The sequence below is a fragment of the Scyliorhinus torazame genome, chromosome 15 (assembly GCF_047496885.1).
Source record: "Scyliorhinus torazame isolate Kashiwa2021f chromosome 15, sScyTor2.1, whole genome shotgun sequence".
NCBI lineage: Eukaryota > Metazoa > Chordata > Chondrichthyes > Carcharhiniformes > Scyliorhinidae > Scyliorhinus > Scyliorhinus torazame.
In genome coordinates, this window is record NC_092721.1 from 70,780,966 (window position 1) to 70,807,869 (window position 26,904).

Genomic DNA, 26,904 nt, shown 5'->3' on the forward strand with positions numbered 1-26,904 from the left:
GAAGAGGGCTGTTGAAGATGAGAGCTCATCCCATGTCTCTAAGCTCCATGACAAGCCTGTTCCTAGGCAGGAGGCATTTAGCTCACTGTTAGGCAGAACTCAGACATTTCACTGAGCATGAGAGGAGCATCGCTCTGTCCTCAGTGTTAATCATCGTCATTCTCCTGCAGAGTCCAGCTAGTTGCTTTAGCACCATGGTATCGGCCACCATCACGGAAATTTACTGCTGGCACCACACTTATGCTGAGATATCAGTTCCCATGGTTGGAGATGTCCTCATGTCTTCATCCTTCAGATGTTCTGCTCATCCCCAAAAGGGCGCCCCTAGCCTGATGGCCCAAGCGATTCCTGGCCATGGTCCAATGTCCTTACATCTCCTTTACCTCCTCCTCGTCTGAGGAGATGTGGCACTCCTCCATCTTCTCTGGGTCCAAGTGGACTCCACTCTGCAGCGCCAAATTGTGGAGAGCTAGGTGGGACACCCTCTGGGGCTGTACTGGAGGGCAGCCTGAGATCAGTTCCGGCACCAAAACCGAATCTTCAACTGTCTGATCGCCTGCTCCACCAGAATGCGCATTGAAGCATGAGTCTTGTTGTAACAAGTCTCCGTTTGTGGCCTCCACACTGGCATCATCAGCCCCCCCTTATTGGATACCTTTTGACCCTGAGGAGACATCCCTCCAGATAGTGCTCGCTCTCAAAGACGTCTGGGGTGTGTGAGCACCCCTAGATGTGACTGTCATGGACGGTCCCTGGGAAACGGGCACACATCTGCATGATTTGCATCGTGTGGTCACAGACGATCTGTACGTTGATGCTGGAATGTAATCCCTTGTGGTTCAGAAATGGTGCTGCATGCCACCATGGAGACCGCATGTCGACATGGGTGCAGTCTATCAAACCTTGCATTGGGACATGCCTGCTAAATGCGTGAAACCTATGACCTTGACGTCGTGACTCTCAGGTCACGGTCCAGGTTGATATAGATGTGGAGGGCCACGTGGGTACAGTTTATCAAAGCTTGAATTTGGGACATGCCTGCTAAATGGGTGAAGCCCTTGGCCGTGGCACTGTGGCTCTCGTGGTCCTGGTCAAGTTTGATATACATGTGGAGGCATAATAATAATCTTTATTAGTGTCACAAGTCGGCTTACATTCACACTGCAATGAAGTTACTGTGAAAATCCCCTAGTCGCCACACTTCAGTGAGGGAGAATTCCAGTGTGAATTGTTGCTAACCTTTGGTTGGTTCAATTGGCTCTGTTTTATACCCTTTGCTCTCGAGTCGCCAGGTATCTTTATGATACCGCCACAAGGTTCAAGTTCAAGCAATGATCAATAACTCAATACATCAATCAGTAAGATTCAAATCAAAGCACATTTATTATACACAGTAATCACTACTCATGCATAAATTCTACTTCTAAGCTACTTCTACAATTAACAGGCCTATACTTAGCTTCGAACTGGCCCACCAGGTCAGGGGAACAAATGGCCTTTCGTTCGGGTTCTGAGTCTGCGGGATTCGAAGTTGGTACGGATTGGTAGCTAGGAGCGCCTATCTCGTAGCGAGCGTTGACTTAAGACTTACTGGATATCGGTGGCAGTTGAACCGGTCACTGTCAAGGGTTGGTTCGCGTTGCTGAGTGACCAGGTCAAGAAGAACGATTTGAACTTAAGGGCTTAACTTTATAGTCCCCAGAGGCTTCCCACCTTTCGGGGCGGACCCTGTACCTGGTCCCAAGTGATTGGACTCCGTTCTAATCGCTTGGTTCGATTTCTCCAATACTGGAGCGGTTCCCTGATCGATGGGCGGTCTTGAGGTGTCCGTTAACCTCTTTTGTGTTGGCTCCTGCTGGCACCGAGGAGTCTGGCTTAGCTTTGTTTATCCCAAATGTTTTGATTGTACCTGGGGATCGCTCATTATTATGCAGGTGGCTGCTTGTATCGATGCTGTCTGGGCTTTTGCAGAGTTTAATACACAGTAACTAGCACCTGCTAGTTTCTGCCTCTGTTGGCTGAATTTCCCTGCAGCCTTTGCTGTTCTCCATTTTACGTCGGGAGTTGGCCAACCCAGGTGGCTACAGAATGTCCAAGCACGTCTTTCAGGACTTGTGTATGGAAACCGGAGTGTCCGGAGGAAACACACTCAGACACGGGGAGAACGTGCAGACACCCCACAGACAGTGACCCTATCTGGGAGTAGAACCTGCGTCCCTGGTGCTGTGATACAACAGTACTAACGACTGTGCTACTGTGCTGCCCACATACAGGGCATCTGTCATCTCCCTAATGCATTTGTGTGTAGCTGACTGGGAGATGCCTCACAGATCTCCAGTGATGCCCTGAAACGAGTCACTCACACAGACATTCATAGTGATGGTGACCTTAAGGGCCACTGGCAGTGCATGTCCTCCCGTTCCAGGTGGTGCCAGCTGTTGCAGGACATGGCAAAGCTAGTCCACCATCACCCGGGACAGGCACAGTCTTCCCTGGTACTGTAGCTCCAACATCTGTAGATAGGAAGTCCAATATTGGAAGACCTTTGGTTGGTACAGTCTCAAACTGGGCTGTTCCCTCTGTGATGCTGCGTGCTCTACAGCCAAGGGTCCTGGCTCCCCCTCCTCAGCCGGGCTCTGGTCTTGGCCACGTGCAGCAACACATCTTTGTCTCTGCTGCTGCTCTATCACTATGAGTAGGAACACCAACGAGACAAGCTCCATGATTCCCCAGAATGCACTGAAAAGAGAAGCAAACTAAAGTGAGTGGTGTGAATTCCTGAGAAGGTATTCCGTTCCCTCAGCCCTTTATTCCTCTGGGACCTCCACCATGCCCTTCCCCCTTAGTGAGTGCACCGGATGAATGAAATTGCATTCCAATAAATTGAATGCCTCTTGTGACAGGCAAGACACAGCTGATTAGAGTAAAGTCTGCAATGAGCTTGACAAGCACACATCTAGAGGGCACCCTCATTTTCTCATTTCACACTTATTCCTGAGAGACAAACGTCTTGGACAAGTGCAATTGATATTCAATACCGCTCAGCCCCTTGGCCCTCAAGAGTTCTACCTCAGTGTTGGGTTCTACGCGCAGTTTTGGATTGGATTGGATTTGCTTATTGTTATGTGTACCGAGGTAGTGAAAAGTATTTTTCTGCGAGCAGCTCAAACAGATCATTTAGTACAAGAAAAGAAAATACATAATACATATGAGGGCAACACAAGGTATGCAATGCAAATGCATTGACACCGGCATCGAGTGAAGCATACAGGAGTGTAGTGTTAATCAGGTCAGTCCATAAGAGGATCGATTAGGAGTCTGGTAACAGTGGGGATGAACCTGTTTTTGAGTCTGTGCGTGTTCTCAGAATTTTTTAATTTAGAGTACCCAATTCATTTTTTCCAATTAAGGGGCATTTTAGCATGGCCAATCCACCTAGCCTGCACATCTTTTTTTGGGTTGTGGGAGCGAAACCCACGCAAACATGGGGAGAATGTGCAAATTCCACACGGACAGTGACCTGGAGCCGGGATCGAACCTGGGACCTCGGCGCCGTGAGGCTGCAGGGCTAACCCACTGCTCCACCGTGCTGCCCTGTGATGCAAGCAATTCCTGAGGTGCCCACTCTGCCCTTGCAGCCTGGCTTCTCATGTGACCCACCCAGTTACCTCACTGTCGCTCCCTGTGCTGACCCTCAGTATTCACTTCCTTCCACCCACATTCCAACTCCCAGTAAGGATGTGCAGCCTCAGTGATTTAGCCACAAGTCCAGCAAGGAGGACACAGGAACTGATGCATACTTGTCAGCCTCTAGATCTCCCCAAAGCAAGGGGCACCCTAAAGCGAATGGAAGGTAAGGCCTGCTAGCGACCCCACCCCCAGAGATAAGTGACTGACCCCCAGCTGTGAACCCTACGACTTTCCTCTGGGATCTCTTTCTGTCCTAATCCTTTATTTGGGGCCTTCTTCTATATCCTGCTGCCTGGGATACCTTCTCTCAAATGGCCCTCCTGTTCCAGGTCACACGACTTGCAGCTTCACGCCATTTCACTTATTTTCTTCCTTTTCTTCTGCGCAGGCATGCTTCACTTTCCTGGCTGGCACAAGCGTCAATGGCCTGAACTATATTAAAAACTGCACATGTGTGGCCATTCCTTGGTGAGCGTATGCGCAGAAGCCCCAAGGCCTGCTGGGAACTATATTTCCTGGCCTCTGAATTCCTGGGCAAAGTAAGGGCTTTTTTTCCCTGAGTTTTATCACATGGGTTTTAATAAAATTCCAGCCATAGTTAATAACAATGTTATTTTTGAACATAATACAATTAGGATGAACTGTTACAGACAAACTGAAGCACATGGTGTGATTTTATTTGAAATTAATCTCATTTTTTATTACAGTATTCTGTAATCTCTGTGTTTCAAGACTTTGCATGGGCCTGTAATTGGGTTTAAGCAGGACAAATAGCACAGCAAAGCTGCAATTTAGCACCTAATGAAAATTTGTGGCAAATACTTGTCCTCATCGTTTGTGCAATATTCTGATGGAGCATTTATCACATTAATGAAGAACTGCCCACTTTGTTGTTCCATACAGTGGCCAGGTGATCTGCTCCATCATATTATCATTGGGATGATGAGGACAAAAATCTACTTTGTTCAATCATCAAGTCATTTGAACCAAACGTAGGAGACTGCATTCCAAAGATGAGAACTTTTTCTACAGCAATCCTATAATCAGAGAAATGTTATTTGTGCTTTTCTTCACCCAATGAGTAAATGATTTCCAAATGCACAGGATTTATGTTTAGGTTGCTGGATAAAGGTATACACCCTCACACTCCTTGACTTTGGGTGCCTATAAACCGATATACTCATTTCATTACGATTTAAGTGTTAATTCTTAATGTTGCTGTCATTAAGTGGTCCAATAGCTATAATCAGGTTTACTTAATGTGCAGCTCCCTTCTTATGCAGGCAGACCCATGTAAACAAGATGATTTCTTTCCTTCTCAGCAGACAGCAGTACTGGCACAATATTGTAAATACTACTTCTGGCACCTTCCATGGTGAATTTGTAAGAATATAGGAAGTAGGAGCTAGAGAAGACTGACTCTCCGAACCCGCTCCATCATTTAACATGGTTGTGGCAGATTCCTGTCTTGCTTTCAATTTCCCACCCATTCACCATATACCTTGATAGCTATAAAATCTGCCTAACTTGGCCTTAAATGTTCTGAATGATGGAGCATCCACAACCCCCATGAAACAATTCCAAAGATTCACAGCCCATTAAGAAACTAAATTTCTCCTAATGTCAGTCCGAAATGATCAAGCCCTTACTCTGAGATTGTGGCCCTGTGTTTCAAATTCCCCAGACAGAAGAAGCCTCCTTTTAGGTTCCACTCTCTCAAACGCCCTCAGAAACTATTATGTTTAAATGGCATCTGTTCTCATTCTTCTAAACTCCAGTGAGTTTGGTTCAATTTACTCAGCCTCTCAGCATAGAATAACCCTTTCATCCGAGGAACCAATCCACATAGTTGTTAGCACTTTTGCTTCACAGCGCCAGAGACCTGGGTTCGATTCTCAGCTTGTGTCACTGTCCGTGCGGAGTCTGCAGATTATCCCCATGTCTACATGGGTTTCCTCCGTGCACTCCAATTTCCTCCCACAATTCCCAAAAGAGGCGCTTGTTAGGTGATTTGGATATTCTGAATTCTCCCTCAGCGTACCCGAACAAGCGCCGTAGTACGGTGAATAGGGGATTTTCACAGTAACTTCATTGCAGTATTAATGTAAGCCTACTTGTGACACTAATAAAGATTATTATTATAACCTTTACTTTATCACCTCCAAAGCAATTATATCCTCCCTTAAATATGGAGATCAAAAGTGCACGCAGTAGTTCAGATAGTCTCACCAAAACCCGGCACAATTTCAGCAAAACTCCTTTATTCGTGTAATCCAATTGTTTTGCAATAAAGGCCAACATGCCATTCGGCTTCCTAATTATTTGATGTACATGCATGCTAATGTTCTGTTTTCCTTTATGAGTCAATTCAAGTCTCTCTGAATATCAAGATTTAGAAGTTCCACATTCCACAATCCTCATGGAGACCGATAACTTTTAAAAAGATATTTGCATTCCCAGTCATGGATACAGAAAAAGTAGCAGTGGAATCTTGTTCATTTAAACTCTTGACAAATTCCAATGTACTTATTTGCAGCTTCAGGATTCATATCCCACCAGAGCCCTCAGAAATGTACAATCCCCTTCATAATCAATAACTTTTAAACAGATATTTAAATTCCCAGTGACCATTCTGAAGAAACTGCATGATATTTAAATTCCCAGTTGCCTATCTAAAGGAATTGCTTGAAAAGATTCCCAGTATTAAGACTTTTACTCTAACCAATAAACTAAGCACAATATTGAGTAAACATTAATTAGCAGCAACTAATACTCTAAACTACAGAAAAGATTATCCCTGTTAATGTCTGAATGCAATTGATAACCTCATGCTGCATACATACCTTAGAGTACCCTTTCCACAGAACTGCTGCCTTTTCAGGAAATAGTGCAAAGTCATCCCAGCTTCCAATGGGTTTACCGCTCTTTATTTCGCCAAGTTGCAATGCCTAGCATCGTTCATAAACTGAATCCTTCCTGGTAACTCCATGGACTCAATATTAGTTGCACCAGATTCATTTGGTTTCAAAGCACTTCTTTCCTTTGTTCCATCATCAGCCTTCAGTGTGCTGCTGTCTATTTTGACTTTTGTCACACCCTGCCTGCAGGTTTAATTCATACAGCTTTAATTCATTTCCAGCTGCTGATAACTCTTTGTTGTCGGTCTGATGTTCTAATCTCCCTTTAACCTCAGCAGTCTGAACGTTTGACTCATTGGACACATCTTTAGTTGAAACAAAAGTTTTCCACGGCAGGTTTACATATAGTTATGGATTTCTGTACACAATTTGATTTCTCTTGTACATTTTCAGTTTCAACAGTTTCACTTGTCTTGTTTGTCATCACTAGAGACAGCAGCACTCTATCTCCAGCGAGCTAATTCCTAGTATAAAATTGACACTGTTAATAGGACTTCTGAGAATCTTGAACCAACTTGTGACAGCGAGGCGCACTCAATTGATTCCTTCTCGCAGCCACACCAGGGTGAATCTCTCGGTGACCATTAATCTCTGCTGGTTCCTTTTCAACTATGCTTAATCCCCCTCCATTAACCTTGAATTTATAACCATCACCCACTATATGCCTTCTCTCCCTTCTGAGCCTACACCTGTACCAACCCTTGCACCTCCCATTATCCATACCCCTTGTTTTGTCCATTTCTATGTCACCCCCCATGAGACCATCTACTGCCCAAACATGACCCTGCACCTGCCACCCTACCACATCCCACTATCCCATCTCATTTTGACTGTTCAGCCCACTGCCCAATATCCTCAGAACAACCCCAGGACCGCATCATAGTCAGAACGAACCTTGCCCTTCTGAACAATCTGTCTCCAACCATCCCTGTCCATAAAGTCCTTCCTTATCCATTTGCAGGACCTGCACACCCAACATGCAAGACCTTCCCACACTCCTGTGTCCTCCCCCTTCCTGCCTCCTTCATGCCCCAGACTCTTTTCCTCCCTCAAGCAGCCTCCCTGCCTCGTGTCCTTAGACTGCTATCACCCAATGATTGCATTGTTGAACAATGCTCGCTGAAGAGGAAAAACACATTGGCCAGGATTGTGGGACCATTCCCACCCAGCGAGATATTACGGTACTGACAAATTAAACGGCATTTTCTTTTCATAAATTTAAAGTACCCAATTCCTTTTTTTCCAATTAAGGGGCAATTTAGCATAGCCAATCCACCTAACCTGTACATCTTTAGGTTGGGGGGTGAGACCTACGCAGGCACTAGGAGACTGTGCAAACTCCATATGGACAATGACCCGGGGCCGGGATCAAACACGGGTCCTCAGCATTGTGAGGCAGCAGCGGTAATCACTGCGCCTCCGTGCTGCCGTTAATTAAGCTGCATCCATCAGGGTGCCATATAATCCCAGCCAGTAGCTATTCACTCCAGCTCCAGCAAGTTGACTACCTCGCCTGCCACATGCCATGTATATGTAGTGCAAAACCTGAAGCTGATCATTTCTTACTTGCTGATAACCATTGCTGAATCCCCCACAATCAGCATCCTGCAGGTTACCATTGATCAGAAACTGAACTGGAATAGCCATATTAATACTGTGGCCAGCAGAGTGGGTCAAAGGCTAGGACTCCTGTGACGGGTAACTCACCTCCTGACCCCCCCCCCCCCCCCCCCCCCCCCCACAAAACCTGTCCACCATCTACACGGCACAAGTCAGGAATGTAATGGAATACTCTCCACTTGCCTGGATGAATGCAGCTCCAAGAACACTCAAGACGATCGACAGCATCCAGAGCAAGCAACCCGCTTGATTTCTTCCCCTTCCGCAAACAGCCAATCCCTCCACTACCGAGGAACAGTGGAAGCCATGTTTACCGTCTACACGGTGCACTGCAGGAACTTGTCGAGTTTCCTTAGGCAGCACCTTCCAAACCCACGATCACTATAATCGAGAAGGACAAGAGCAGCAGTCACCTGGGAACCCCACCACCTGGAGGCCTCCCTCCAAGTCACTCACCATCCCGACTTGGAAATATATTGGCGTTCCTTCACTGTTGCCGGATCAACATTCTGGACCTCCCTCCATAACAGCACAGTGAGTGTGCCTACACCTCAGGGATTTCAGCAATTCAAGAAGGCAGCTCACCACCACCTTCTGAAGGGAAATTCGTGCTGCGCAATAAATGCTGGCCGAACCAGCAACAGCCACATCCCGTAAATGAATAAATTAAAACTTAGTTATGCGGGGGAATTTAATTCTGGTGAAATTGACTTTTATTGAGCATCCATGACATACAAATACATTCAATGGTGCTTCCCAATGCGAGATGTCAGAAAGCTTAATCCTTCGTTAAAGTTCCAAGAACCGAACTGCAAAATTTCATCCTGCCAATGGGAAGTTGACCTTTGGCCTCTGGCTCAGTTAAGGTCCCCACGCATCTTGCTTCTTACTGGCAGAAGCTACACATGTTCAATGTTGCAGTGTGTATCCTGGCAGATCCATTCATAATCTTGAATGTTCCAATGATATCACCTCGTTTGGTATTTGGTCAATATCAGCGAGCTGTTTCTTGTGCAAAATTGGCTGCCAAATTTCCATTACACCAGTATTTACAAAAATACTTTATTGACTGTAAAGGACTTTGAGCTGTCCTGATTCTGTTAAATAAATGGAAGTCTGTCTTTGTTTATGAATTATTTTAACTGATAAAGTGGTCACCTTAATTAATTCTTTGCAGTGGATTTCAGAAATGCATAATCTTTTCTGCATAGATATTTTAAAGGCAAAAAATGCAGGGTTAGGTGCAAAGAGTAGAGGGGTGGAATTGATTGGATAATCCTTTCAAAGAGAGCACACACACAGTGTGATGAAGGACCTTCTTGTGTGCTGCATGATTCAAGGTGAAGGATTTTTGAAGGATAATGCATGAATGTCACAGCACAAATGATTTCTCCTGGTCTCCTGCTGACCTGTCATAGTAGAATTACACCGTCATGCTGTCTGTTTGAAGCATCCATGACCTACAGTCAGCATTTCTATCGCCTTGTAGATCAGTAAAGCAAGTTGACTAATTTCAGCGTTAATTTCTAATGCTGGGGGGAGTGTAAGTACCCTTTAATGAGTTGTCACTAAAACTAAAATTTAAATCTGCCGATTAAAGTAGGGACGGCAATGCCATCGGTTCCTTTGGTACTGTTCCCGAGCATTTTGAAACGACCTAAGTTAACGGAAGATCAGATAACATTAATTTCATTTGGCTCATTTCAGCCCAACAGCATGATTCACACCTGTCTGGCAGATTCCATTAAAATTGGTGCCACTATTAGTTCATAAACAATAATATGACGGCATTCTGTGAATTAAACTTCAGCCATGAGATTGAGCTGCCTCAAGGTCACTATCTTGCCATCTAAAGTGAATTGTTCCTCAGCCAATGTCAGAAACTGTTGGCAAAAGCATTCCTTGACACATTTATCTAGTTCATTACTTGATAATCCGCTGACAGGAAATAACATTGTGCAGATTCATCAGCCCATTTGATTTATGGATTTTATCTTTTATGCTCAACTTCTCATTTGCTGTCTCTCAGAGCAACTCTGTACTTGCTGGCCTACATTGACTCCAGATACACAAATGGCTCAATTTTAAAATGCTCATTCTTGTGTTCAAACCTATCCCTTACACAGCCCCTTCCGAATGCTGTATCTTCCTCCAGACGTATCACCCACCAAGGACTTTGCATTTTTTTGAATGTGGCCTCAGCTGAATATTGACATCTGTGGCCTTCAATGAACAGGGATGACAGCTTTGAAATTCTCTGAAAAAAAACCTTTACCTTTCCCTTGCTCTCTCCTCCTATAAGATATTGCATAAACATGTATTTCTGGACTGTTAATCATATATTCATTGTGTTTAATGATATGTAGGTGGTTGCATTAACTAGAGGTTCATCTGTTCTCATATCAGAATAAAATATTAAAATTGTGATTGTAGACGGTCCATGTAGATGATATGGTTTTCTATGAGGGCAAGCTTGTAAGATTAGTTAAAATTGGCTCCAGTTTTATCCTTCACCAACTGGGTCTCTCTATTATAACATGGTAACTACAGTTGTTGGTTGCCTAAAGTTAAAGGTTGGAAACTAAGGGCGCGAATCAGCAAACTCGTCGTGTGCAACTTGGAGACGCGACAATGCCGTTGAACCTTGTGAGAGGCCTCTTGAAATGCCTCATGAGATTTAGCAAGATCTCGCGAGACGTCGTGGTCTGGCTCGTGCCTTCACTGGGCGGAATCTAGATGAACATGTTTTAATGAGCCATTAGGATACATTAAATCTGTCTACACCATATTCACCTGATGCCCAGGAACTAACGGCCTCACCTGGGAGACCACGCCATGGCATCGTGGACCAGAAGTAATGGCACTTTGGAAGCGGGAGGCGGTTCTCCCAGGCCATTAGAGGTCCCAGGATGGTTGGGCTCTGGGCAGGGTGGTACCCTAATACTGACACTCCTGCTGGCATCCAGGCACCTTGGCACTGCTGGTCTGGCACATTGGCACTGCCAAGTGGGCACCCTGGCTGCCACCTTGGCACTGCAAAGGTTCTAGGGTGGCACTGCCAGGCTGTGGAGGCACTGACAGGGTGCCAAGCTGGCAGTGTCAAGATGCCTGGATGCATGTTTGCCCATGCCAAGGATTGGGCCCGTGGGCATGCCTTGGCCTTAAGACGTGGGGTTCGCAGACCTTCTAAGAGGTAATCTGGGTGCAGTAGGGGTCCGGAGGCTGCGTTGGAGTGGCTGAGGGGGGTCAAAAGATCAGGGTGGCATTTAATAATGGAACTGGGTACCGTCCTCCTGCACTGGCTAGTTGAGCTCGTCAGTGCAGGAAATGAGGTAAGTGCAGCCTCAGCGGGGTGTTTCTCACCGAAGCCAAAAGCATGGCAGAGTCCCGTTAAATAGCACAATGTTTCTCAGCGTGGCAGGTACCAAGAAGCACCCTGCTAAATGTGGCCAAAACGGGCCTCAGTTTTTGTCCCGTTGAAATAATAATAATCTTTATTAGTGTCACAAGTAGGCTTACATTAACACTGCAATTAGGTTATTGTGAAAATCCCCTAGTCGCCACACCCTGGCGCCTGTTCGGGTACACTGAGGGAAAATTCAGAATGTCCAATTCACCTAACAAGCACGTCTTTCGGGACTTGTGGGAGGAATCCGGAGCACCCAGAGAAAACCCATGCAGACACGGGGACCCTGGTGCTGTGAAGCAACAGTTCTAACCACTGCATTCAGAGATAAACTAAAACCCTGGGAGAACGTGGCTGAAAATAAGTGTCAGTTATCAGGGCATGATTTTCCTTTAATGTTCTCAAATTCTGAACCATATGGATGAAAGAAATGGGTACATTGACAAAGCTTACGTTCCTACCAAAAAGAAACGAACATGTGGCTGACTTTGACATTGTCAAAGACGTAAAATCAAATGTTAAGTATTTTGTGAGATAGATGCCCATCAGTTGAAGGGCAGCACGGTGGCACAGTGCTTAGCACTGCTGCCTCACTGCACCAGGGAATTGGGTTCAATTCCAGCCTTCGGTGACGGTGTGGAGTTTGCACTTTCTCCCTGTATCTGCATGGGTTTCCTCCGGGTACTCCGATTTCCTCCTGCAGTCCAAAGATGTGCAGGTTAGGTGGATTGGCCAGAATACAATTAAACTGTAGTTTAGGGGCGATTACACGGGTACGATGGGGGAGTGGGCCTAGGTCAGGTGTTCTTTTAGAGGATTGGTGCAGACTCGATAAGGTGAACAGCCTCTTTCTGCACTGTGGGAATTCTATGGTTCCATGGATAGTGATACAGGTTTAGACCTCCCCCTAGACTTGGTTAAATTACAAGGAAAAAGAGTCTGTTAAATGTTAATGAGGCATGGCCATAAATTGATAAATTTTGGAAATGGGTAGTCATTCTACGAGAGAAAGATTGACAAATTCAATTTGGGGAATTACTGAATTGTGCATTTGGACAGGAAACTGGTTCGAATTGTTGTTTGATTTTAATGAAGAGAACTTGACCAGAGATCTGGGCCGGAACCCTCCAGTCGTTGAGATTCTCTTTTCCCGCTGACAGTGCACCATGACTGTGGATTTCCCGACGGCATGGGGTGTCTTCAATGGGAAATTCCATTGACAAGCGGCAGGAAGAGAGAATCCCACCACCCTCTCCTGCTGTCTGACAAAAAAGTAATTTCTTTCAGTCTTAATGGAACAAGTGAAGCATTCATGGTGTGACAGGAAGAATGAAAGGCTCAATGATCACCACATCTGGAAATAGATTGGATATCATATGGAAGTATTATTTAATCTTTGTGAAAATCGACAATATATTTAAAGGAAGGTGCCCTCAAACCACCCAGGTGCAGAAGTTAAATTATGGAAACTAAGCAAAGACATATATAATAATAATATTTATTGTCACAGGTAGGCTTACATTAACACTGAAATGAAGTTACTGTGAAAATTATCTAGTCATCACATTCCAGCGCCTGTTCAGGTACACAAAGGGAGAATTCAGAATGTCCAAATTATCTAACCGCACGTATTTCGGGACTTGTGGGAGGAAACCGGAGCGCCTGGAGGAAACCCACGCAGACACAAGGAGAACGTGCAGACTCCGCACAGATAGTGACACAGCCAGGAATTGAACCGTGATCCTGGGAGCTGTGAAGTAATGGTGCTAACCACTGTGCTACAGATATAGGACCTGAAATATGCTTCCAGTTTTGCTGAAAATAGTTCAACCAAAAACCGATCTTACAATATTTTGTCAGTATTAAGGGTAATGTGCAGGCAGCTTCAAAAGCCATGTTAATGGTTTCTCATGGGGTGGTAGCACAGAATTTGAGCAATTTGATATTAATAAGATTGGAATAGAATTTAAAATCAAGAGTCAGGCTTGTGTGGGGCTTTTAAATATACTGATTTATATAGGTGGAAAAGTAGGTCTGGAATATCTTTCAATCAATAACCTTATTTTGAGATTATAACTCTCATCGAGATAATTGTTCTAGGTCAACACAAAAAGATGATGGGCGGGATTCTCTGTTTTGTTCTCCCGCCGGAGCTGAAATGCACATGATTTGCGTTCCCGCTGGGATCTTGGATTGTCAATCAATGTTTGATGCTTATAAACATTGTGGTTAGTTTCACAACTGACTACTTCAAAGTTACTCATCCAGGAAGGGCGATGAATGGAACAATGCTGACAGTTGGAGATGTGTGGAAACTGTCAATCACAGCCTCATAAAATCAGTCTCACATATAAGTGAACGAATGGCTTTCAGATCAAAGGTCTGAGGGGGTTTAAACCCAGCTGACTGGTTTTCTCTTTCCAGGAAATGTCAGGTGGTACTTCCCCTGCATGATTGCCCTGGTGAGTTTTAAAGCAGTGATGTTTTTTCACTGCCTCTTTCGGGATTGCTCTCTAGCTTCCATACACAGGTCTCTTTTCTGAATGGGGGCTTCCTGACAGGGGTCTCTCTTCTGGGGGGCTTCCAGATGGGTCTCTCTTCTCCGGGTCTCTGTGGGAGGTCTTGCATTGTGCAGGGGAGGGTGGTCCTCCGAAGAACTTTGGGGGCAACTCCCTTAAAGAGTTACCCCCATGACCCACAGCGAGATCCACCACATCAGGTACACGCTTGTCAGGACCAACATCAATTCTCACCCATGTGATTCCCAGCCCAGAGGACCGGAGAATCACGAGGACCCAGAAAATATGATGCCCAGCCGGACGCTGATCCTGTTTTTCTCCCCCAACGCTGGATGCTCCGCCGCATCGGGAACTCTGTTACTGGCGGCGTGTGGTAGAGAACCCAGCCCGATTATATATGAAGAGACAGAGCAATTGTGAAGCCTGACTTGGTCAGTTGAACTGGTTGTGCACTTGAACAAGTACAGATTTGAATTTTGATATATTGGAGTCAAATACTACAATGGAACACCTTTGAAGGAAAGAATGTTATAAGGGCAAATAATAAAACACTAAGAAACTTAAGTCGACATCCTTAGGTGACCCAAAGAACATGAACTAGTCATTTTTGGTGACATATCGCATGATAATCTTTTTGGTGGGCATTGAGAGCTGCTGATGAGAATGGGATATGTTTTGTACTTTAGTTCTGGAAGCTAAGGAAGTAAAATGGGTTGTTAAAAATACTCTGGATTCGAAAACACTGGCTCTTGTACAGACAATGTTTATGAGATTCTATTTGTCAAATATTTGAAGTGAAATTCCCAACTTGGGGCATACTGAAGATAATACACCTATTGAATATTTTGAAGTAACCAAGGTATGCTGTATGAAAATTGTGAGTGAAAGAGATTACGGATAACCTTGTTGACTTGAAGCTGGCAATGCAGAGAAAGGAAATATCTAAAATAAAATGGGCTGATGCAAGACATCAGCTGTCAAATTGTTTTACAAAAGAAACTGGAAGGGCAGGATGCTCCAATCTCGTCCGTGGCAGGACCCGTTGCAAGCTAGAATGGAAAATTTGGTATTCCAGACAAAACTCCATTTACTGTCAGCGGTACTGGAAAATCTCAGCCGTGAAGAAAGATTTTGTCCGAAGTATGAAGAAATTGTTAGGGGTCCTGACGAGGAGAATCTCAAAACACAATTCATTGTACAGAATATGGAGCACTTCGGATTTAATTTGCTTTGACATTTTGGTTCTACCTGTGAATTTTAAGTTTCATTTCAAGAGAAAAAGGAATCTGTTAATTGTGCATAAAATGTGTTTATTTATATGCCAGTGGTAGGTATGAGCTGGGAATTCACTTGTCCTATAAATAAACACTGACTGAATCTGTGATGATGGGGTGAGGATGTGCATGTAGGTGATGTGTATCTCTGCAAATAAAAGCTTATAAAAGTAAGTAAGGATTGGTTCTAGTTCTGTCCTTCATGGTCTGGCTATGTACATGTATATAAAACATAGATTAGCATTTGATCACCTGTCATATGGCTCCTTCTCTGGATCAGTGCTGCTTTCTGTCTGCTTATACTGCTTTGATGGGCAAAGTACCCAACACTGAGGTACTTCAAAGGGCAGGAATGTCTGGAATTGAAGCACTCATCATCAGAGCTCATCTCAACTGGAGTGGGCATATAGTACGTCTGACTGGCGATAGAATCCCCAAGGTGATCATGTTTAACCTTGAACACCAACTGTGATGCAGGCTGAAATTAGAGTTTAAGGACACCTTGACGCTAAGCCTCAAGAAATGTAGCATGTCCACCATGGCTTGTGCGAAACATGCACAAGAAAGAACTATTTGGGCAACGATCTCAAGTAACGGCATTCCAACAGGAAAAACTGCAGATAGCTGAGGACAAGAGGCAAGAAAGACTGAGCGGTCCTAATAAAATCAGACAATTCATCTTTTCCCTTACAGTGGAAAACCACGCTGGTCTACAATCAGACTCCACAGTCAAGTTTGAATGCACTGCAGATTACTTTACACACCGCAAGAAAGGACCAACTTTGAAAATGAATAGAGTTATGGGCCAGGGTTTAGAGAATCCCAAAGTGTATCATGGAGTTCACCTGACCCACAACCTTTACTAGATTGTGGTATGGGGAGCACACGGCCCACTCTACAGGTGTGGTACAGCAGAAATGGAAAAGTATTTTTTAAAGCAAAACAATGTTTATTCTATGAACTCAAGTGAACCTTTTTAAAACATACAGTGAACATCTTAGCAACCATCAATTCAAATACAACCCCCAAAGACTACAACACTAAGTAATCCTTTAAACTTTCCTTTTAACATCCATACGACTTAAAAACAAAACCTTGAACAGAAGCACATCAGATTAAAGTCACTACTGAAAACATTTTTAATTCTGAATTCAGCAAATGATCAAGAGATAGTCTTTTGATGGCAGAGAGAACAGCAGTACACCTGCTTGGTCTGGCTTCAGCTGCAACACTGAAAACAAAACTAAAACACACCCTGCAGCAAACAGCCTAAAATGAAAGTAAATAGCTGACAGACAGCCCAGCTCCACCCACACTCTGACATCACTGATAAACACCCATTTCTTAAAGGTACATTTCTTGAACACCCATTTCTTAAAGGGACTCTCGCATGACACCTCCCCCCAAGAAAAAAAATAACCATCAACTTCAAGATGGTTTCATTTTTCGCCTTTTCACTATCCTTTAAGAAATGCACACAGTAAATATACTTTCTCGTTTCAAAAAATAACCCCGCAAACAGGTATAATAATATAGTCCATTTTTGATTTTCTTCCTCCAACTGAAATACTTCTCGATTGACAGTCTCTTTGAACAAGAAGGTCACTGCACGATCCATTCATTTCTCTATGCCTCGGCATTTCTCTTTAAAGTCAGATACTTTAGTTCAATCTGATCAGAGTCCCTTCCAATTCTCCAACACAGGAGCATTCAGGCTTTCAGGCTGTCAAATGCCTGTTGAAAGTCCGCTGTCCACTGAAATTTTTGACGTTTCTTCAGCAAGTCCATCACTGGAGCAATCACGCAACAAAACATTTGCACAAATGTTCGATCAAATCCACTCATGCCAAGAAATCGCATTATTTCCCTTCATCTTAAGGGTATTGAAAACTCCTCAAAAACCGTTGGTTTCACACCCCATGTGACCATTCGACCCTGTCCGATTGTATGGCCAAGGAAAGTGATTGGGCTTTTCCAAATTCACTTTTGGCTAGGTTTATCATCAAACCCGCCCCCTGAAGTTGATCGAATAACTCCATAAGATGTTTTAAATGTTCTTTCCATGCCTGGCTGAAAATTACCAGATCGTCGATGTATACCGCACAATTGGGTAATCCTGAAACTACTCTGTTACTTAACCGTTGAAATGTGGCTGGGGCTTTTTTCATGCCAAATGGCATAACTTTGAATTGGGATATACCATCTGGAGTCACAAAAGCTGAAATCTTCTTCGTCCATTCGGATAAAGGTACCTGCAGTAACCTTTAAGGAAATCCAGTTTGGAAATAAAGGCTGATTGGCCCACTTTCTCAATGCAATCCTCCAAACGTGGGATAGGATAAGAGTCCATTCCTGTAACTGCATCAACCTTTCTATAGTCCACACACAATCGTTGGGTACTGTCTGGTTTAGGTACCATCACGATGGGTGAGCTCCATTAGCTGCAACCCACTCCAATTATGCCATTTCTAAGCATAATCTCAATCTCTTTTTTAACCTGTTCCAATTTTAAATGGTTAAGTCTATATGGATGTTGTTTGATTGGAGCAGCCTTTCCCACATATATATCATGTATAGCCATTTTAGTACTTCCCAATTTATCTCCACAAACTTGCCCACGTGATATCAATAACTCTTTCAGGGCAGTTTGTTTTTCCTCTGGAAGGTAACTCACCAATTTATCCCAATTTTTAAGAACATCCTCATTTTCCAATTTAATTTGAGGTATGTCAAATTCACAGTCATCTGGATCTGGTTCGTCACTTTGAGTTATAATCATTAAAACCTCCTCCTTTTTCTCTTCTTCCCTTTCAAAGTACCTTTTAAGCATATTCACATGACACATTCGGTGAGTCTTCCTTCTATCCGGCGTTTTTATCATATAATTCACCTCACTTAATTTCCTTTCAATCTGATAAGGTCCACAAAACCTAGCTTTTAAAGGATTACCTACCACTGGTAACAATATTAAAACTTTATCTCCACAGGCAAAGCTACAAACTTTGGAATTCTTGTCCGCTACCCGTTTCATCACATTTTGTGCAACCTTTACATTTTGTCCAGCCAATTCACCTGCTCTATTTAATCATTCCCTAAATAATGTAATTTCTGATTTCTCACTCACCAATTTTTCCTTAATAAATTGAAGTGGCCCTCTTACCTCATGACCAAAAATTAGTTCAAAAGGATTAAATTAGGTTGACCCATTAGGTGCATCCCTAATTGCAAACAGTACAAATGGAATTCCTTTATCCCAATCTCTGGATAATCTTGACAATAAGCCCTCAACATTGTCTTTAATGTCTGATGCCACCTTTCTAATGCTTCCTGCGATTCTGGATGGTACGCAGTTAGTTTAAATTGTTTTATTCCTAAGCTATCCATAACTTCTTTGAATAACCTTGAGGTAAAATTTGATCCTTGATCCGATTGTATTTCTGTGGGTAGTCCATATCTAGTAAAGAATTCATGTAACTCCTCCACAATCTTTTTAGCTGTAATTTTATGTACTGGAATGGCCTCTGGAAACCTAGTAGACACATCCATTATCGTCAAAAGATATTAATTCCACTTTTCGTTTTCGGAAGCGGTCCTACACAATCAATTAGGACCCTTGTAAAAGGTTCCTCAAATGCTGGAATGGGTACTAAGGGCACTGGTTTTATCGTGCTTAAGGTTTCCCTATCTCTTGACATGTGTGACATGATTGAGAAAATGTAACTACATCTTTATGTAGTCCAGGCCAATAAAAATGTTTTTGTATTTAGCTTGAGTTTTCCTTATTCCCAAATGACCTCCCACTGGTACCTCATGTGCAACTTGCAACACCTCCTTTCTATAACCTACCGGCAATACTACTTGATGAACTTCTGCCTGCTTTTCATCCGCTGGCATATGTAAAGGTCTCCATTTTCTCATCAAGACATCACTTTTACGGTAATAACTCTCTGGTATACACGCAGATTCCTCTTCCTTGTAGGCTTTCTGATACGTCCGTTTTATTTCTACATCTTTTTGCTGTAACTCCGCTAATTTTCCTGAACTAAAAATATTCACCTCATCCTCCACCTGTTCTTGTTCTTTTTCAACCATCTGATCAAAAATCGTTTCTGATAATTGCACTTCAATTTCAACTTCATCTTCACTCTTTGATTTCTCCTCTTGTCTTCACCTGTGACTTTGCGACCTTGTTACTACATAATCTGGAAAAATCCCAGGATATTCGTCCTTCAACACTTCAGTTGTCTGATTTTCCACTGGCTTATCCACCACAGTAGGCATCACTCCCACCTGCGATCCAGCTATATCATTACCCAAGATAAATTGTATTCCTGGACAAGATAGTTTCTCTTTTACTCCTATTATCACTTCACCACTCTTCACTGGACTTTCCAACCTTACCTTATATAATGGAACACTACTCCTCTCATCCTGAATTCCACATATTACTACCTTTACTGGCAACATTCTTCCCAAACTACATAACTCCTCATCACTTATCATTAAAGATTGACTAGCTCCCGTATCTCTTAAAATTGTGACTTATTTACCTGCTCCTCCTGATACACATGAGTAAACTTTACCCACACAAGTAAATTCTTTAAAGAGATCTGGCACCTTCTTATCACAAGAGGTGATTCTTATCAATCACCTCTTGATCAGGCTGTACAATCTTTTGCACCTCCTTCACTTCACTTGGGCTTTCCTTTACCAGTTTAATAAACCCCACTGTCTTATCCTGTTTTACCAAATCAGCCTTCAACCACCAACACTGTGACTTTACATGGTCTAGTTAATTACAGTGAAAACATTTGAAATTTTTCATTACTTTTCCACCCTCCTGGATTTCTTTTTAAATCTGAGATACACTCTCCTTATTATCTCCCATCAGATCACCTTTACCTTTACCACTTGAGTATTTCTCATATCCCCAGTTTCTATCCCTCACAGGCTGAAACTGATGTCGGAAACCAAGCTTTGATTTATGAACTAATTCATAATCATCTGCCATTTCTGCTGCTCATCTCGCAGTTTTAACCCTCTGCTCTTCCACATGAGTTCTCACTACATCAGGAATTGAATTTTTAAACTCCTCCAAAAGCATAGTTTCTCTGAGAGCTTCATACGTTTGGTCTATTTTCAAAGCCCTTATCTACCTATCAAAATTACTCTGAGCATTTCAAACTCCATGTATGTTTGACCAAATTCTTTCCTTAAATTTCTAAACCTTTGTCTGTAGGCTTCAGGTACAAGTTCATATGCACCAAAGATGGATTTTTTCACCTTCTCATACGTCTCAGATACCTCCTCCGGTAGTGATGCAAACACTTCACTAGCCCTACCTACCAGCTTTGTTTTAATCAGTAATACCCACATATCCTGTGGCCATTTCATTTGTTTAGCTATCTTCTCAAATGAAATGAAAAAGGCTTCTACCGCCTTCTCGTCAAACCTTGGCAATGCTTGGACATATTTAAATTGATCCCCACCAAGCCTTCGACTTTGACGCTATTTCTCACTATCCTCATCACTATCATCCAACTGTACGTTTCTCTTTACGGCTGCCAATTTTAACTGACTGTCATGTCTCATGGCCATTTTCCGAAGTTCAAACTCTCTCTCTTTATATTTTTCCCTGATCTGTGTCACCCTTTCTCTTTCTTTTTGTTCTGCTCGGGCTATTCTTTCTGGTTTCCTTTCTTCTCTCTCGTTTTCCTCTCTCTCTCTCTTGTATTCAAGCTGCTTTAATTCTTTCTCATGTTCCATTTGTTTAATTTGTAACTGAATTTTTGCCATTTCCAATGAGTCAAACTGTATCTCAGGCAAATTTAAATGCTTAGCCACTGCCATAATTACCTCATCTTTTCGTATTTTGTCAGGTAATGTTAACTGCAATGTTTTTGCCAAATCTAGTCTCTGTCCGTCAGGTACTGCGTGTGACCGTCTCCACCCCCAAAAAACTTCAGAGCCTCTGAAAGAGCCATTGTCCACAGCACACTCCCCACTTGGAGTTCACCTGACCCACAACTTTTAATAGATTGTGATACGGGGAGCACACGGCCCACTCTACAGGTGTGGTACAGCAGAAATGGAAAAGTATTTTTTAAAGCAAAACAATGTTTATTCTATGAACTCAAGTTGACCTTTTTAAAACATACAGTGAACATCTTAGCAACCATCAATTCAAATACAACCCCCAAAGATTACAAAAGTAACCCATTAAGCTTTCCTTTTAACATCCATACGACTTAAAAACAAAACCTTTAACAGAAGCACATCAGGTTAAAGTCACTACTGAAAACATTTATAATTCAGAATTCATCAAATGATCAAGAGGTAGTCTTTTGATGTTAGGTCAGCAGTACACCTGCTGGTCTGGGTTCAGCTCCAGTACTGAAAATGAAACTAAAACACACCCTGCAGCAAACAGCCTGAAACGAAAGTAAATAGCTGACAGACAGCCCAGCTCCACCCACACTCTGACATCACTGATAAACACCCATTTCTTAAAGGTACATTTCTTAAACACCCATTTCTTAAAGGTACTCTCACATGACAATAGAAACCTACAATGACAATAATGGCAGTGCTTTGTCACATCTTGGGATGTTTTATTAGGTTTGGGAGCCATATAAATACAAGATGATATTTGCATTTCTTTCCATTAAACTGTCTGTTTTAATTCCTTCTTGACAATTATGTATCCTTATTGGTGTTATTTCAATGACAGCTTGTCGTCTACTAATGGCTGCCACTGTGTACCCATAAGATAGCAGTATGTTTCACTGGGAATGATAATAAATGATTGGCAGGCTGAACAATTTTAAGTTCATGAGCGTCATGAACTGGTAGCTGGATGGTTGTTCAGGGTAGGTAATCAGGAAGCTCGTACCTGGCTAACTGTTGGAGGCTAAGCTGGGATGGGAAGTGATCATGGGACTGCGCGTGGGCCGGTAGCAGGCCAAACGATTTCTGTGGGACCAAAACAAGTATTTTTGCTACTTCCAAAGTCAATGAAAATAAGAGACAAAAATTCCTTTGGACTATTTTTTGAGTGGCCTCCAGGGGTACTGTAAAGGATCAATAGTTAGGGTTCTCAATACTGGTGCATGTGGGCAGGTTGAGCATGGCACTTTATTCCCCTTTCTCCCCACCCTCAACATTTGTGCCTTAGCATTGCAATTAGGATCCTAAATACACCCAAGAACATTTATTTGCATATTGCATATCCGATGTGGCTTCCCACTTGGACCAAGATGGCTGCAGCCATAGCTCTTGCCTAATCTGAGTGTCAAGTAACCCAATGCCATTTTCAGGTCACTAGGGCCCATTAATGTTAGTCAGCGGCAGTTCTAATAATATTTGTTGTGGTTTATTAAATTGATGTGCATGATTAATGTCAGTGACTTCTTATCTATTTAATGTCCTAACAAGCTGCGGTATAGTAGGGAGAGAAAATCAGTGATAAGAACTGTAATGCACATAACGGCAGGAATTCTCCGACTGTTAGGATTCTCTTTTCCCACTGGCAGTGCACCCATGGATTTCCTGGCGCCATGGGTTGGATTCAATGGGAAATCCCATTGACAAGACATGGTGGGAAGACAGAATCTTCCCGCCGCTAACGATCGGCATGCTGCCAAGAAACACACTGCTGGGAACCCGAGAATCCAGCCCAATATGTATGCATACTGCAGATTTTAGACAGTTTATATTCAGTAGGGTTGCCTTCACATTCACTTATGTCTATATATTTCAGTGAAGACATTTTTCCAAGTGTTCATTCATCATTTTGTGTTAATAATAATTGCTTATTGTCACAAGTAGGCTTCAACAAAGTTACTGTGAAAAGCCCTTAGTCGCCATATACCGGCACCTGTTCGGGGAGGCCGGTACGGGAATTGAACCCACGCTGCTGGCCTTGTTCTGCATTACAAACCAGCTGTTTAGCCCACTATGCTTAAGTGGCTTCTTAATTCATGTCAACACGTGACAACAAGTCAGCCACCCAGGTGTGAGACGGGAGTCAAAAACATATTCGATCAGGTAGGCACAGTGGTTAGCACTGCTGCCTCATGGCACCGAGGTCCCTGGTTCGATTCTGGCTCTGGGTCACTGTCCGTGTGGAGTTTGTACATTCTCTCCATGTCTGTGTGGGTCTCATCCTCACAACCCACAAAAGATATACAGAGTAAGTGGATTGGCCATGCTAAATTGCCCCTTAAAAAAAAAAATTATATCAGATAAAATAGCAGGTTTCCATCGCTAAAGGATTCTGTGAACCTGATGAGTTTTTACAACAATCCACAGCTTATTTTTACTAGCACTCGCATTTTATTTCCAGATTTTTAAAAACTGAATTCAAATCTCAAATTTGCATGAAGGTTGTTTTGAAATCACACCTCATTTGTTATTAATCCAGGCTTCTGAATTAATAATTCGATGCAACTATTACATGACATTATCCCACTTTGACGGATATCTATTTTAGCACACAGTCATTCATGATACTTTCAGGGGCAGGGGAATGAGCTCTCTTTCAAGTCATTATTGTTGTTTTCTACTTAAATCGGTACTCTGTCATCTACTGAACAATGGAAAACCAAGAGCTGTGATAATTTACCTCAGTAACATCTCTTGTCATATTCCCAATTCCAGGATCACGACCAGTACCAATCACTGCCCAGAAGCCCTCCTGGGACTGGAATCCTTTCCTATCAACAATTCCCAAACTAAACATTGCCAGCATCGGGTCACCATTAATCATTTGTAATGCACATAAGTGTGACACTTCAATAACTGAAGGCACTACATTGCATTATATAGTAAGCAGACACTTGCTGATTCCTCCAAAAGGAAAAATTGAAAATATATCTTCTCTCCATTAATGTTTGGTAAATCAAAATGTAAAACTTTTTTATTTGCACAATGAAAACTGGAATGATAAACCAAGCTTATTGCAATACTAAGGCCACTGAGAAAATTGAAAGGTAGTAGGCAGGATTCCCGGTCCTGGGACGCCGGATTGTTTACCTCGATGGGACGGAAAACTGGACGTCGGGCAAAATAGGAATCGATACCGGGGGTCGACCCGATCGCGATGCTTTGACTCCCTGCTGGTGGCGGGAAAGAGGGACACGACCGCACACCGGGGGGTGTAAATGTCTTAATGACCTATTTGCATCCATTTAGTGGGCGTGGCACCCTATGCTCCAGCCCTCCGAGATTCTCTGGGACCACAGCTGGGAATCACATGGGCACGGATCACTGGTGGTCTCTACCAGTGTGGCCCTGGCGTGGTTGACCTCAGGGTGGGCGAAGAGGGTAACCCTCCCATGGAACTACCCCCTGGCCCACCGCAAGGTCCATCTCGCTAGGGCTACATTGGTAGAGGCCATCCGAGCCCAACCGAAGGCCACCCCATCCACAATGCACTGACTGCCCACCCCCCCCTCTACCAAGGACCCCTGTAATAGGGGTACCCTTCACAGGGACCCCTGTAATAGGGAGACACCTTCCCCCCCGGGACTCCCAGACCAATGGGACCCCCACAGGGCCCCCTGTAATAGGGGGACCACCCTGGGACCCCTGAAATAGGGGGACCCCCCCTCCCATGATCCCTGTATTATGGAGACCCCAGCCCCCCACAGGGATCCCTGTAATAGGGAGACCTCCCACAAGGACCCCCTGACCAAAGGACCCCACACAGGGAACCACTGTAATAGAGAGACCTCCAGGTATTCCTATAATAGAAAAAGCCCCCTTTTGAGTGAAAGGACCCACCACAGAGACCCCTGTAATAGTGGGATCCCCACAGCAACTCCCTGCCTAAAGGGACCCCCCTGTAAAGAGACCCCGGTTTGGAAGTTAGAGAGCAGTCCAGCCAGGGGCAGTGAGAAGAATTACAGCTGCATCACTTACCTTGAAGTTCCAAATGTCCATTCCTGAAGGAGAACAGCTGTGACCTGCATCTGGTTCCCACAGATCCATTTAGCTGAACGCCATTTTTAGCTTTCTAGTAGTGGTCTGTGATTGACAGCTTCTACCAACCATCTGCAGCTTTGATTCATTCATCTCCCTTCACAGTTCAGTGGAATGCGTGGTAAAACCCAATGTTCACAAACATTGACTGCATCAAAGAAAGATAAGTGCAGTGCAATCACATGCCTGAGTGCTTGGAATGCAGTTAGTGCTTGAAATGCACTTTGAGGGGGGGGGTGATGGTTCGGGATCCTTGGGAGAGCCTTTGGGCCGGGGTATCCTGTGGGGGGTCCCCTATTACAGCGGCTAGAAGGTGGGTCTCTTTGGTCAGAGGGCCCTGGGGGGGTCTCCCTATTACAGGGGGCCCTGATGGGTCCTCCCTATTACAGGCATTCCTGGGGGGCCGTACATGAGGGCGGGGGAGTACCCAGGTAATTTGGGGGTGGGGGGCTGCTGTGCTGTACAGGGGGGCAGTGTGGGTGGTGCCCGGCCGCAGGGCCTCGCTGTCAGGCCACATGCTCAAAATGGCAGCCCGGTATCGGGATTCCTCTGGGACTCCCTCTTGGTCCATATGCATAAATTTGCAAGTCAAGGAATATGGAATTGCTTACCAGTTTGAGCTCCCAGGGGGTTTCAATTTACCTCCGGCAGGAGAACATACTCTGTCAAACAGAGACTGCTTCCCAGTATACTTGAAGGTGGGCACCATGCCATGGTAATCAGTTCTGAAAACAACTATAGGCACTCTTGCCTATGCTATCAATCAACTTGACACATTTTAATTCCTTCACAATTTTTATTTCCGTTGACATAGATTTCTACCCAGCATTTTTGGCTAGAAAAATGGCAAACTCGGTAAATAATGTTGTAGGGATATTTCAAAATCACTCGGGTCCCTCAGAGCTGACAATATAACTAACAATTCATATTGGTTGGGGACATCGGCACACTGAGAGAGTGAGGAACTTTTACAAGTGATGAATGTGTCACATTGTAGATGCTCAATTGTGGTGTTCTATAATTCACCCTTGTACCAGTTCTAATTTTAATTTTAAATGGCAAGGGCTAGATTTCCTGCCATTCACAGGTGGGGAATGTCCTCAGATCAGCCCTGTTCCTCTAGGGTAAATCTACTGGCAATATTTTGGAAATGTAATTCACATGCATAAGGGAAGTGTTTAGCTTCTGGCGAAGTTATAGCATTGGAGCAGCAACATCTCCAAGGTAATTCCTGACCATGATTAATGGGCTGTTGTTTTTTTCACTGCGGCGGTTACAATGTCTATAACTGATGAATGGAACATAGTAAAGGAACTACCTGAATACAGAAACAGGCAGCGGAATTCTCCATTGGCAGGTTCATCCAGTCTGCCGGCAGCGCACCCATGGGTTACGCGACGGCATGGCGTGGCCACAGTGGGAAATTCCATCGGTCGGCTGTGGGAACAGAGAATCCCGTTGCGCGGCGTCACCTGTCGCTCAGGAAAATGCGGCTG

The 26,904-nt window shown here is 43.8% G+C and overlaps 1 pseudogene; it reads right to left on the reverse strand.

Moving 5' to 3' along the window:
• Window positions 1-6,616: 6,616 nt before the first annotated feature.
• The window catches only part of LOC140391305 (protein phosphatase EYA4-like), a 29,094-nt pseudogene continuing 8,806 nt past the window's right edge, over window positions 6,617-26,904 (reverse strand).